Source organism: Euprymna scolopes, chromosome 1 (genome assembly GCF_053919585.1).
Source record: "Euprymna scolopes isolate OS-2025 chromosome 1, ASM5391958v1, whole genome shotgun sequence".
NCBI lineage: Eukaryota > Metazoa > Mollusca > Cephalopoda > Sepiida > Sepiolidae > Euprymna > Euprymna scolopes.
The window spans coordinates 53,140,966-53,157,307 of record NC_136482.1 but is presented as its reverse complement, the minus strand read 5'-3'; the positions used below and the strand labels follow the sequence as shown (position 1 = coordinate 53,157,307).

General features: G+C 31.0%; 1 protein-coding gene across 1 annotated transcript in view; it reads right to left on the bottom strand.

The window, feature by feature from the left end:
• Window positions 1-16,342, bottom strand: part of LOC145296251 (H(+)/Cl(-) exchange transporter 7-like) — a 594,517-nt gene that overhangs the window by 445,894 nt on the left and 132,281 nt on the right. The gene's annotated exons all lie outside the window — the stretch shown is intronic.

Sequence of the window (16,342 nt, the reverse complement as noted above, 5' to 3'; positions counted from 1 at the left end):
TTTCCAGCTGACTACAATTTGGTTGTCTTCAAGTCCAATGTAAACAAATTCTTGATGAGTCGTCCCCTTAAGTAATCTAATTTACCAAATTTCCACTACTAACGATTACTACAATATTGTCCCATTGACTACTGTACACTCAATAAGCCTTATCCTCGAGTGGCCTCCGGGCCTTGATAAGTGGTGACCCCTATGTAAAAAAAAATCTCATAAATTCTGCAAACAAAATGCTGCGTTTTTAAATATTTGAATGCATATTCTTTTTAATTGTTTGTTCCGCTCCGCATGTGCATGTTTCTTATATTAAACTTTATATCAAAAGCTAATTATGGCCATTTTCTTTTTCTTTCCTTCATTTGGCTAAGCCTTTCACTTGCAATCAGCCAAGAGGTTATGAAACACAGCAAAGCCAGAATGTCTTTAGGTAAGTAGATCATGCCAACTGCATCTTCTCACTGCCAGTAACTGCAACATGTGATTAACAAACTGATTTGACTTGTGGCAATTTCTGATTGAAAAACGAAAACGATTCACACCTTAGTGTTGCTATAATAACAACTGCAAAACAGTTCTCAATTTCCCAAATTATTTACTTCAAATTCCTTTGCCAACGTCTTACGAGGTAAAACGAATTGAATCGCTCTCACATTTTAAGCCTATCTTTTTTAAAATTCATTTTTTTTTTAATAAAATTCTTCTTTTTTTTGAACTCATATCTATTAATACTGGAGATTTGATATCATTTTAAAAATAGAATATATGAAGTAATGTAGTAGCAGTTCTGTTGTCATCAGATAGTACTTCTCCCTTTGAAGAGGAAAAATAATGTAATATATGTTAGTTTGTTATTATATCATCTCCCCATGCATCACGACCTCGTTTTTGGAGGGTGGGGAAGTATCTGTTCTGTTGTCATGATACTATCCTCCTTGAGGAGGAAGATAATATAATATCCCTTCTCTTGTAATTAGACCATCGCTTAGGCATTACTCCTCCTTTTTTTGGAAGGATGTGTGTTCTGTTGTCATGATAGAATTTCCCACATAGTACCTCCTCTTTCTTATTAAACTATGCAAAGAGCGGTTTTTAGTTGCTAGTTTTATTAAGAATTTTAATTATGAGTTACATTCAATAAGTTTCCAGACTTTTTCATATGAGCACTTTTATTGATAGTACACACAGGAAACTATAGTTGCCTTCGAAGTAATCTCTTCCAGTTGCAATGCACTTGTGCCATTCCAACAACTTCTGGAACGCCTAATAGAAGTTCTCTTGTGTGAGTGTGTCAATGACTCTCATCACAGCCTCTTTCATCTGAATTGTCTCATAACGACAGCCTCTAAGGTTTTCCTTGATCTTAAGGAATAACCAAACGTCACAGAGAGCAAAGTCTGGACTATAGAACTGTCTTGATTCCTATCTTGGTCAAATAATCTGTGACAAGGATGGAGTTATGGATGCTTTATTGGGATAAACATTGTACAAATCTTTCACATCTTCAGTTCCTTGCAAATAATTATGTGTACAGCTCCTACACTGACATCAAACTGCAATTGACACACGGCAGGCCTTATCCATGAAATTCTTTATTTGGCCAATCAACTCTGGTGTTCTGACTTCCTTACTCCTCTTACACCTCTCATCATCCCTCACAGACTTCCTGTCTTCATTGAATCTCTTATGCTACTCAAAAACTGATGCTTGATTCATGCAAGATGATTCAAAAGCAGTTTAAAGCATTTCATACATTCTGTGGCATTTTTTACAAGTTTAAAACAGAATATTATTGCATATCGTCCATTTTTTAAATTCACTGGTACAATATTCAACAAAAATGTTTGAATTATATATTTATTATTTACTTCAAATTCCAACTTCTCACAAGGTAAATTACTTGCCAAAATGAAAGGAATCCCTTTCGCTGGTTAAATCTAATTTCAGGAAAATTGTGTTTTGCAATCTTCTACTCGACTTTAAATTGTTTATATTCTTTGTTTTAAAAAATCACTAACTTAAAAGCGTGTGATTGTAAAATATATATACTTGTTTAGTCTTTAATCTGCTATAAAATATTAGCTTATCTGAATGTTGTATTTTACAATATCATCAAGATAGGGAACTACCTGGGCTTTGAAATTCATTGCATAATCTCCCATTGCATCATATTATAAAATGATTTTTTGACCAAACATGAGAAGTCAAATTCAGGAATCAAAGTCACAATCTTTGTAGTCAAGAGTCAGCAATCGTGTGAGGAATCAGAATCAGTTTTCTTTTAAAACTTAGTCAGTAGTCCAATTCCTTAGTGAACTCCCTACTTCAGATCCAAATCAGAAGTCCCCACTTTGAATTATGTTTAGTTTAACATAGTTAATAAATATAGTAAATTGTATTTCATATTTAGTGATAATACAACATAGTGACAACTTTCTGTTTACTATTTACAGATATTTACATTTTAAAACATGCTTAACATTATGACTAAATTATTAAACAGTTCCAGTGAATCAAATTCCAAACCAATAATTTATCATTATATGTGAGCATCTAAAACTATAGCGACAAAAATTATTTGACGTTTTAACTTTTGTTTTTTCCCTTACATTCAAACCAGTGGAGCCACAGGTGTGTGTGTGGGGGGGGAGCGGTCACCTGCTACTATCATTGCAAGAGTTAGAAGCAGTTGGAGTAAGTTCAGAAAACTTTTGTCATTATCATTCAACAGAGCGTAAAAAAAAGAAACAGTTTTGCACAAATTTTTATATAAAGTTTAAAATCAAAACGTGGACTGTTTCAAGATGCTTCCTTTGAAACAAGATTTTAGGACCCATGGGCATTCTTTGTGTTTGGATAAGTAACGAAATCGGAAGGGGACAGCTGGGTCTGTTCGAGAACACTTCTCCCAACGTATGGTGAACATGTGGAACCAACTGCCGGAAGAAGTGGTATCTGCAGAGTCATTCAATACCTTCAAAACCAGACTAGAAAAATATTGGAGGAATAATCTCCTTCACTTTGATTTCAAATCTATAAATTATGTGTATCGAGAGACTGTAATCTCGAGTGTATAGGCCTGTGTTCCATTTTATGTATTGTAATATATAATGATACTAAACCTTATGTCTAGTGTTAGTCTAATCAAAATTCATTACATAATTTTGATTCTAAAAAAAAAGTCTAAAACACATCATTAAGGGGTTTTATGAAGAAATTGAAATTCAGGAAATCTGGCTTAACTGATATCTAATGACTATGGATTGAATTTAATATACATCCGGAATATTTTAATTTAAAATGGGAGGTTGTGTTCACATTTTTCATTCTAAAACTTCCTGAAAACTGAAATTCATGGAATATTTATTAATTGATCTCTTATACCTATTGTTAAAACTGCACAAAAAAATGAAAAAAAAATCACAAAGGGCTTCCATCTCTTTTTGTTTCCTTTGCATAAAACTAAATTAAATTATTGCTATTATTTCCTACCTTTACGCCTAGCAGCTGTGTTCTAAAATTCATAATGATCGGTTAATTAGTTTAGGAATGAACGATATACATGCAAACATAAACATATATAACTTTATATAAACAGAGATTAATAAACAGGATGAACAAAATGAAAGTTATCATCAGTCCATCAAGTCGAGTTTATTAAATGGATTTTAATGAAAAGCAATAATTGGAAAAAAGTATACTTGCAATCAATCTTATTTGAAGATTTATGTGTCTGAAAAAATTGACTTCACAGGAAACTTCTCCAAGCCAAATAAATATGCAAGATCCTTGCCAAGGGAAAGCTGATAAAGGTCATAAGAAGGCGAAGATTTACGAATTTCAGGTAAAAACTAAAAACTGAACATTGTCTCTAGGGAAATATCTGTCAGTTAAATTTGTTTCGAAATGCATCTTCAGTTTCAAACGCTTGGAATCAGTCCAAAAACGCATATTTATGTGCTTCCAGTATCAAGTGGAACAAAAGATTTCGCTGTATTTCATTCATATATTTTCCCCAAAAAAGATTAAAACAATTTAGTGGGCATTATTTATTAAAATAGATTCAAGACTCTAAGGATATATTTTAAGAAACATTCTAAAAATATTTTATAAAAAGCAAAAAAACCGTTAGAATGCTCAAAAATAAACGCCAAATGATATGTGTGTGTGTGAGAGAGAGAGAGAGAGAGAGAGAGAGAGAGAGAGAGAGAGAGAGAGAGAGAATTTATTTGATTAGCTGACCATAAAGAAACTATGTGTTCCATAAAGTGAACAGATGACTGCAGGTGCTATTCATTTGCTGTGTTAAAACAACGGTTTCTATTATGGTCAACTAATTGTGTAAATTACCATGCACACACACACAGATATATATTATATGGAAAAATGCGCGCATGAAAAGTAATATCCTTAAGATTTTATTAAACCTGGAAAAGTAAAGGACAAGAAATTCAACCTGGAAAAGTAAAGAACAAGATATTCTAGTAAAGTAAAAAATAAGAATTTTTTAGACTTAAAATATTGCAGCTAAAAATAAAATTTGAATATTGATAAATATTTTATTTATTATTTGCATATGTTGTTGTTTATTGTTGAGTTAGAAAGGGTGTCAGTCGCTGGATTGAACTTATTTCCCCCCCCCATTATTTGCATATATTTATGTAGTGAAAATTGTTTGAATAAAATTAATTCGTTAGTTAGTTAGTTAGTAGATGGAATTAATAATTTTATAATTTACATAAAAATTAATAATTTTATTATATCATAATTAGGATCATTTAATTCTTTCTAACTCAACAATAAACAACAACATATGCAAATAATAAATAAAATATTTATCAATATTCAAATTTTATTTTTAGCTGCAATATTTTAAGTCTAAAAAATTCTTATTTTTTACTTTACTAGAATATCTTGTTCTTTACTTTTCCAGGTTGAATTTCTTGTCCTTTACTTTTCCAGGTTTAATAAAATCTTAACAATATTACTTTTCATGCGCGCATTTTTCCATATAATCCATGATTTTTCCAGGCATTGCTATTATATTAATATATAAATTTATAATATTTATTAATGATTGTCAAAAAAAATTAGCTCTCAAACACACATTTATGCAATATTTATCATTCAATCACAGTAGTTCCGAGCCAGGGTCTCTACCGAGACTGGGGTTCATGAATTCGTGATCTGTATAGAGCGTAAACTAACAAAAAAGAAGATGGCACTCGGTGTCTTTTTAGATATCGTTGGGGCTTTTCACAACATACCCTTCAGTAGTATGTTCAAGTCGCTACGAGAACTCAATGTGCCACCAGTACTCATCCGATGGATTGAGTATATGGTGAGGCACAGAACAGTTCAAGTAGAACTACTGAGGGCAACTGTTAAAAGGGAAGTAGTTAAATGAAACCCCCAAAGTAGGATTTTATCACCTTTACTATGGAACTGTATGCTGAATCCTCTTTTAAAGTTTAAAAATAGGAATATTTATGCTCAGGCTGCTGCTGATGACATCGCAAAGCATCATTGGTCAGACGCATTGCCAAAATGGGACTACATTTTTCATCAAATGTGATAACGAAAAATTTGAGTTCATTCAAAGAATATGTATATCATAGAATTCACTAATATTTTTAATCGATAAATTCACCAGTTTTTGCTATAAAATCATAAGGAGAGTTAAAAAAAATTAGTTATTAAAAAAAAAAGTTCGGTTTTTTAATTATAAAAAAAAACGATACACAGGATTAAACCTAAAATCTTTCCACCAACCCCCGGTACTCTAACCGTTACGCTAACATGTCATGTTGGCAAAATCGCAGTAAAAAATATTTATATACAAAAAAAGTTATGCAAAATAAAAAAAGCGTTAGTCACTTATGTACTTACTCTCCTGTTTGTGCACCCACATATTTTCTTGTAACTTTTTTTCTACTGAACCAATTTTCGAAATTATTTTTTCAAAATGTAGCTAATGAGGTGTTCTATCCAACTATATAACCTGTTTGAAATTTGGTTGCGAACGGAATTAGTGGTGGGGGTTTGAATGTGTCTCGATTCATTCAATTTCGGACTTAAAGCATATATTCAACCACTACCGTGGTTGAATGATATACATACATTTATACACTAGAAGGATACTCGTCAAAATTAATTTCCCCAACAAAACAATTGCAACATAGTCTTGTATTTTTTCTAACAAAGCCAACACACATGTAATCACAAAGAAAAAATGATAACGTCGACACAACTTTTCCTGGTAGAGAAAAAAGTATTTATTTTGTCATTTCACGTAACCAAAACAGCTACTCACTATCAGTACAGCGTACCAATTTTACAAAGTGTGACTTAGGAGTAAGGAGAGAGAGAGAGAGAGAGAGAGAGAGAGAGAGAGAGAGAGAATTTTCGCGTTTGCAGATCGTCACTATATGTACATATATATACATACATGTATACATGTATATACATGTACATATATATATATATATATATACATACACACACATATATATATATATATATATATATATATATATATATATATATATATATATATATATATATATATATACACACACACATACAGGGTGACCCCAAAAAAAACAAAAGCTAAATGGAGGCCATCTAGAACATATGCTGTAGAATGAAGAAAAAAAGACCAAAGACCCTAATGTTTTGATGTGATCTTTTGAATATAATAAACTAGTTATGATCAAAGTTTCATTTCATTCGGACAAAACACTAAGAAAAGGGGCCTAATTAGAGTTTGGGCCCGTTTTTTTTTGTCACCCTGACACACACACACACACACACACACACACACATATATATATATATATATATATATACACAGACACGTGTTGCATCATTTACAAATCATCAGTATGGCTTAACCTAGCAAGATTAAAAACACTGAAAAAAGACTGAAGCCTGAAGCCTAATTCTGGAATGTCAAACGTTTTATTTTCATATAGATGTCATTTATTTGTTTATTCTGTATGTAATTCTTTTTGAACGAATTCAATTATTATCCAAATAGAACTTCAGACCCAGGTAATTTTTCTCCTTTTGTACAAAGACCGCTTTAAATGAAATAAACTTTTGAAATAAAATACTCTTTAAAAACAGTTTCAGCATATTAAAAATATAGTGAGTAGATAATTAAATTCAATTGTGTTTGGTAGTTATTTGTTATTATTTATTTATTTATTTATTACAATTTATTGGCAGTTCATTATTTACCGAGTGTGTAAACTGTGATGTGTGGGGGCTTAGTCCCTATTTAAAATCATAGCCACTCCCCCCCCCAAAAAAAAATTACTTAGAAAAATCGATATTTGTTTGAAAGCAACATCATAATTGTTTTAACTTTATTTTAAAATATTGATTTAAAAATATTTAGGTGGGAGGTAGCCCCTATTTAAAACTAGAGAAGAGGGCGCCTAACTCCACCTCTCATAAACGATCATAATTTTCTTATTCCCACTTTGAACCATTTTTGCTTATTTATTCATTTTTACATATCGTTTTTACCGTGCCCCGACTACTATACTGAGATTCCCTTGAACTGTTTGAAATGTTGGGTGTTTAATAAAGGGCATCAAGTGTCAGTTTTTTAATCTTTGATATAACTTGATTGAGAATTTAAATCCTGTCATCTGGCCTATTACCAAACACTTTAAGCATTATAGCAAATGTGCCGTTCACAGGGATCCACAAAAATGATGACATAGCAATACATATCAATCATACGAGGGTAATTCCAAAAGTAACCTCCCCCCGTATTTTTTTTAACTAAAACCATTGAAGATCTTCGAACATGGAAGTGGTGCCATTAAAACGAGTGACCTTTGTGTTCCAGAATTTACTTTTCTACATAGTCACCACAATTCTCAATGCATTTTTTGCCAGAAATTCGGTGACGCATGTCTGCATTTGATGCATGTTCATGATAGAGATTGGTTTCTTAGAGTCTCACAACGTGAATATCTGCAACAGAGAAATGAAACTTTCAGGTCATGAATGCATACTTTCAGTCATGATAACAATGCAATTTGCAATCCCCTCTGATCCATTCAGATGGAATAAAACAATATGAGGTATTACTTTTGGGACGCATCTCAAGGTTTGAAGTAAATTTATCCAAATGTAGAAATTGCTATATGCATCTAAATCTCACATAGAATAACTAATTGCAAAATGCTGAAAGGTATTTTTTGAAATTGCAGAGAAGAATAAAAGAGATGAAGAACAAAACACTGGCAGCAACAAAACAGATTCATTAATTTTAGGTTAATCATATTTAACATGAACGTTTTCATCAAATTTTTCGATATCAAAATTTTTAAAATGCGAATACAAAAAATTATAGTTTTATTTTTGTTTTTTATACTAATTAGCCACCTTTCACTAAGGCAAAAAGCCACTGGTGGATAAGGGTTAATGAGATGGAGGGATTGCCAGTTAAATGATGAAAAATATTCTAAGAGGATTTGATCTAATGAAGGGAATAAACAAAATTTGAATATTTATGAAGACAGTTAAGGAAAAGTATTTGTTGACATTGGATATGAAGACGACTATGTTGTAATCATCAGGGAAATAGTCTCATGGTATAGTGTTCCACAAAATAGGGAAGTTGAAAAGAAATTTGTTCATGGAAGTTCCATTTGATATTAGAAATATGAAGGAAGAAAGGACAGTTCCTAGTAGTTGTGATGGATGAGTTCTTGCTGTGTATACCGTACAAGGAAGAAGTAGAGATTGGAGAGCATTCAAGCACTTTCTATGAAAATAACAAAGTTTATAAGTTTTATGTTATACTCACGGCAATGCCCAATATAAAATTTGAATTTTTTAATACCTAAATTTTCTTGCTTACTTCTTCCTTGTACATAAACGTGATCAACCCCCACAAGATTTAACTCCCAGACTCGTAATGACAATATAAATAAATTTGTTTGATTGGAGTTTACTTTAATAAGAAAATCATTATATTCGCTTTAACATCTGTTCTACATGCTGACATGTGTTGGCAGTCTTTAGAAATTGACTTTCAAACAAACTTATCTCCGAGTAAGTCTTTTTTTATTCCTATTTCTTTCAAATCTTTCATTATAACTTTCGCCTATGTTTCCTTAGACTTACCCTTCCAACTGATTTTGCTACCTTAACTGTTCTACATCTACTATATTAGCACTCTTATCCTTTCAATGTGACCAAACTAATGAAGTCTCCGGTTTTGCACACATCTTCCTCTATTTTCTAGATTTAATTCTTCCTCTGACATGATCTATCTTTAAGACTCACATCACACATCCATCATATAAATCTCCTATCATGTTTGTCCATGCAACACATATCTTTAACTCTGACTACGTTTCACTCCATATATTATCACACTACACACACATGCTTGATAGTCGAAAAGAAAAGAAAAAAAGAATAAAGATGTAGAGATTTTACCCACTATGCACAGCCAACCACAGAAATAACACATTTGGTTTTCTGCACATAACAATTTGTATGACAAACATATTTAGGAAGATTTACTCATTGGAAATTTTGTTATGCGTAGTCAAAAGTATCAAAAATAAATATACATTGAAGACAATATCAATCAACATTTTATTCTCTGCATATAATACAATCTATTATAATAAAGTTGTATTCTTATCAGTTTATTTACAATTCAATTATGCAGATTCTGTGAACAGAGCTTCTTTCCCAGATGTTCCGCTGGCATGCTTCCCGGCTGAATACAACATGGTAGCCTTCAAATCTAATGTAAACAAGTTCCTGTTAATCGTCCTCATAAATAAACAAATTTCACCCAATTTACATCGTTAAGGATTACTTCACTACCACCTTACATTCATTAACCTTTATCCTCGACTCGCCTTCGGGCCTTGATAAGCGGTGAGCCTCAAGTAAATATATATATATACAAAAGGTAAACTGTTTCAAAATCTTATTTTCATACTGAAAACAGATTTTTATACACTTTTACTCTATCATCATTTCTATATATATTATTTATTCCAAGGAAATCTACATTTGGACTTACTTAATTTACATATTACATTAAAGAAATATTTTTTGATAATTAATTCTATGTTATTAGTGATTATTATGTTTTACTTGTTTTGTTTGGAAATATTATTTAAAGTTTATTTATTTAATTTATTTTCAATTTAATTTAATTTTAATTATTTACTAAACACCAGTTGCATTTAAAAACGAAAGTAAACTTTATTTATGAGAGTTATTTCATCTTGCCTGTTTGATTTTTATAGATGAAGATCGATGTGTTTTATGTTTCCATAAACCCAACACGTTCAGGAAAATGATAACGGGATTAAGAGTTAAGATATTCAGTGTATCTTAAATAGTATGTGACTAAATCTCTGCCAAGCAATATGTTTCGACCTGGTAACGTCGGGTGTATACAGCTACTATGTACATATATTTATAGTTTTGCAGACTAGTTCATTCAATTCATGAAGGGTGGTTCTATCGCTTAACAACAGAAATTACTCTGCAAAATTACTTTTGCTTTAGTATTTATTAGTGTGGCATGAAAGTTTATGCTCCAACCAACGCATTTGAAAGATGTTCATTAATGATAGTAGGATGTAAAGAAATAATTTTAAAGGAATTATTTTATTAGAAACGATATTTAGGCTTGTTCGTATGGAACAAGTGTACTATTTGTCCTGATACTACACGCCATCTTTTTTATCCTCGGTCTCTAAATTGAGACAATTTTTTTTTATTTTTCTTCCAATCCACAGTGTCTCTTTTTGAGAAGCTGGCTTTTCTCCATACTAAAAACCGAGCTTGTGTCTAACTCTTTCCTCGTGGGGAGACAAGTAAATCGAAACAACCTTCAGGTTTGATTTACGAAAGCGGCAATAAATATGCCAATTCAAAAGTTTTATTTGTTACACATTTTATATACTTAATTTGCCGACGGCGATATCTGACAGAAATGGTTGGAAGAAATGTGTCAGGAGAATTTGAGAGAAATTCTCAACCTGATTGATTGAATAAGAAATTAAATGCATACTTTTATCTTTTTTACTTCTCAAATTCACATCTGAGTAGATATCTAGTTGGTCAATTTTCTGATTGTTGGACTGATTCAATAAGAATTTTTTATAAACATACAAGACATATTCCATAAAATGTTCGCTATTTTGACAAGCATTGAATTATTATCTCTTCAACATCAAATTTTTAAATTATAATAATAAAATCTTTTCAAAAAAGTTAATTGTTCAATTTTTAATGGGTGTTTAGCTTCTATGTAAGCTACATGTAATATAATCACCCTACTTGATTTTCTTAAGTTTTGAACTGAAATAACGCTGTTCACAAATGCTTTTGTTAGAATTATGTATCAACATGGGGACATTTTCATATTTAAGAAATTTATCCCCACCCCTATAATAGTTAAATAGTTTTGTTTTATAATCCCTGGGGTTACTATTTTAATGATATGCTAATCTGAAAATATGTTCACACAAAGTTAAATGACAAAATTTTAGACAATGAGGAATTTTCTAGTTGTGGTTATTGCTACTTAAAAACAAAATGTTGCAGAGAGTTTTTCGATAAACTTCAACTCAAGTGTGATTATTTTACTAAAACTTACATATTAAACTTAACCCACACGTCCCGCTTTTTTAAATTTTCTGTTAAAAAATAGATAACTCGTGATCTGAAAATTCATTGCTTAACCGATAGTAATCCCAAAATAGTTATTTAATTTTTTTTTTTAAATTAAATAACAAGTTTTAGAGGGTTGAGAAAACTGTCCACGACATTTTCAAACGTAATCATTAATAATATACGTACCTTTTCTTGCTTTAGAAAAGACAAGCAGCAATTGTATTTTATTTTTTCATAAACATATCTGAATAAATAACATAATCGTAATAGATAAAATAATAGGGATTTCATTAACACTAACATAAAGACTAAACTACTATTAGAAGTGAAGTGAAACATTTGTTGTTGTTATTGTTGCTTTTTAATATGCTATGTCTAGACAGTAGACAATTATTGTTAAAACTAGAACGTTGCCAATAATGGCCAGATCCAAGATGACAGCACTAAACAGTCATATAAAATTAAGTTTCAAAACAAACAAGCTGCGTCCTAAGTAATTACTTATCCTCTCCGACCTGTTATATCATGAATTTCTGTTTTCTTCAACTATCTGGATTATAATCAATAACAAGATTTCAAATATAAATTGAGGACAGTTTTATGCAATCATTTTTTATAATAAATATTAATTATTGCAATAATAACTGAACAAAAGATTTTGGAAAATAGGTTTAGAATTGGTTTAATATTTTTATTGTTAATTATTATAATATCAATTGTGTGTCTGTTCTTGTTCATAACATTGATTAGTTGGCTGTTGGATTTTATGACAGTTTTTAAATCATTTTATTACAAAACCTTCCATATGTTTTCCATACAATTGTCTTGTTCCAATTTACTTGCCTTCCCACGACGGCAAAGTTAGACACAAAGTCGGTTTTTAATGTGGAGAAAATCCAGCTCCCCCAAAACGGGCACTCTGGATAGAAACAAGAATAAATATTGCCTCAGACATAAAGGATTTCTTCTTCACTAACTAAGGACAGAAAAGGTGAAGTGTAGCATCAGAACAGATACCACACTGTGATCTTGGTCTGAAACAAAAAATAATTAGGTTGATTCATTTATTTTGTCATAAATAATAATTTCTATTTAACCAATAGATGAGATCCTGACAGATACTATCACGTTGATTCAGAGTGGACCTGGGAGTAGTGGTAATTAAGGAATGACTTCATGTTTCTGAAAGCTCTCAAATGTGTTCTTACCACTGGATACACTCTGAGCTCATAATCAGAACCCTATAACATTGAAAATATTCCATTATGACCAATGCGAGAGAAATATTAGGTATCATTTTTCTTTTTCTCCACAAACCGTAAACTTATATTTTTCCCTTTAGAAAGGTAAATGTTCAATTATTTTCTTCTTCTTCTTCTTCTTCTTCTTCTTCTTCTTCTTCTTCTTCTTCTTCTTAATTTAAATGTAAGTAGTTTTATTTTTAAATCGAGAGGATGAACATCATAAACATGCATGTGTTTGAAAAATCATTAACTTAATTTAAACATAATTTGCAATGTATTTACCTTTATTTATCCATTACATGAACTTTCGTTTTAATTTGATTTTATTTCAGATTTTCAAAAAATAATCATCTTGGAAAGAAACTCCTGAAATAGGAAACTGTATTACAATAAAGTATAAAAACAACGAGTTGATGGAGATCATTGGCTCAAGTAGTCAAACTAGCTGGAACAAAATAAGCAGGGAATAAATCAGATAATTCTGAAGAACACAAGCTATAATAATACTTATAGAAGAGACTGAGACCAGTAGCTCTGTGAGAGAGAGAGAGAGAGAGAGAGAGAGAGAGAGAGAGAGAGAGAGAGAGAGAGAGAGAGTTCATAGAAGAAGAAAGAGGGAGGCCAACTAGATTACAGCTTCTGACAATTATCAAGAACTCTCAAACTGGCCAAAGATTCATCAGCTCAAATATGACAACAGTATTCTATACAGGCTCGGATAATAGATTTGTAAAGATAGAGAATATTCTCAGGTGTGAGAAAGTGTTTGAGTCAATAGAGACTTCTGATTTTACGAGAATATGAGCATGGATTGTCGTTGCTATACTAGTTCTTCTATTATATAAATTGAGAAAAGTAAATGATGGAAGCATTAATTAAAAAAGACTGAAAGATTAGGTAAAATGAGAAATTGAGAAATGAAAGACTTTAAACAAGACCGTAACATTAACAAATATGTATCCAGTTAGAGAGTATTAAATTAGTAACAATTGTATTTATATTACAGTAAAACCCCGGGATATGGCATTAAAAATTAGCAACAAAATACAGTACAGTATATAATAAACATGTACATAATCAAATAACATTATAAATAACTCTGTAAGGCTGGGCAAATACTGTAACCAGGGTCCGGAAAATAGTGTATTCCACATCATAACTTGAAAAAAAAAAAAACGTGTCCTAAGACCACCGTAACCAGGGGTTATACTGTAATTGGGACAATTACTTTCTTTTATTAATGTCAGTGAAGGTTGAAGATATGCATTGCATGGAGAGAAATGATGCGAAAATTATATGATAGATTGTAATGTGGGTTTTCAAGTTTGATGATCTTAGAGAAAGATTAAATCTGGAGATTATAGGGAAATCTGTGCACAACAGAAAACTTCAGTGGTATGACTATGTTGAGTGAATGGATGAGAATTCTTGGGGTAGAACAGTTAAGTTCACAGATTCATTTCATAGTGGAAGGCCAAGGAAAACATGAAAGAAAGTGATAAAAATGAACTTGTGAGAAAGAGGGAGAAATAAAGACCCAGACTGAGATTGGTTAGTTTGAAAGTCAATTTCTTAAAACCGTCCAATGCATGCCAGCATGTAAAACGGGCGTTAAACCGATGATGATGATGATGATGATGATGATGATGATGATGATGATGATGATGATGATGATGAAACGGATAGTAAGGAATTGCTTTTTCTAGATATTTGACAAAAATGCTGTTTGTAAGAAAAAGTTGTTAAAAGTCTTTATTTTTAGCATGACATATTTTTAGTAAACAAGTTAGTACATTTTTAAAACTAAGTTTGATAAAAACAAATTCTTGCAGAAACTAAAACAGGATCACTGCCTTTACAAAATTCAGTCGTACTCGTTTTGAAGGGTGTTAGAGGACAGAACCAACTGGAAACTTCCAATACGTATATCTAACTTTGATAAAATTTAAGCCATATGAATAAGATATTAACTGAGAGAATGTCCCAAAATTTTCATTTCTTCCGACTACATAAAAATGTTATATAGGAGTCTTATTAAAAGAGAGTCTGTTATATATATAAGTCTTAGAGAGTGAGATGTAAGAGAGATTGTTCGTGTTATAAAGAGATTCATATATATAAAATGTTCATACTTAGAAGTGTAATGGAAGCTCTTAGAGTGAGGAAACAGTGGTCAGACAGTCTTAGTGTTCACATTGTAGATATGAGATGTCGAGACGTGTATGTAAAGACATTTTAAAACGCATGATATATATAAGACATATATAACAATTTTCACTTTACCATTTGGTATAATTACAACACAAAGACGACGTTTATAAAAACACATGATGGGTTTATTTCTTCTCACGACCGGTCGTGGTTTTCTGAGTCAAGAATTCAAAGCTTCACATTCTAAGTTTCAAAAGTATCGTCTCGCTTCTAGACGTTCGAATCCCAACTGCCGACTATCGTCTGTCGTCCTCAAACTCTCTTCCAGTTTCTCCCCCAGTTTCTCTAAAGTTTCTAACTATATCGAGAACTTCCCGTTTTCCATGACGTCATACACATGTTAAAACATGTGTCTTCTTTCACGTGTTCTGGAAACGCGTGTCCAAAACTTTTTCCTTTGTTTACAAAAGGAATTTTAACATATATTCCCAGTAACCTATATTTCCAATATGTTAAAAACATGTTTATTAAATTATCCTATAGTTGCATTCCTCAATTGAATTTTCATGACAGAATTGACAACGCACATTCTTTTCTTGAAACTATTTTATCTTTAAGCTAAACAATGGTTTGTTTTCACATTCCATTGCTAATTCTCTCTCGTAATCTATTTCTAAACCTAAATTACGAGGTTCGAATTTCGTCTATGCTATTTCATTTTCATTTTAACTAAATCTCTCTATTTTTATACTTACATGAAAAGGGGACAGCCCTTATCATGTAACAAAAAGATCAATACAAGGATCAGTAAAAAATAGAAAAGTAGCATGAAAGTTATGAGCATAGTAAAAAAGGAATGTTCCTCTTTAAAAACCCGAGCAACATCCGATCTTCCATCTGATTAATATATATATATATATATATATATATATATATATATATATATATATATATATATATATATATATATATGAATTTTCAAAAGGATAAGTAGAGTCATTATTAAAATTACAGACAAGATTAATGGGAAAAGAAATAGACGGGAGAAAAAAAATGTGTCAAAAGACTATTCGACTAAAAGTATTTAAAAAGATATATATATATATATATATATATATATATATATATATATATATATATATATATATATATATATATATGCCAAGTTAGATTTAATCCACTATTTGACTGTTATTTGTTCATCTCATTAATATGTTCTGTTTATTATATTTATAGAAATAACTAGTACCAGAATAATTTACATAATGATTTAATTGCCA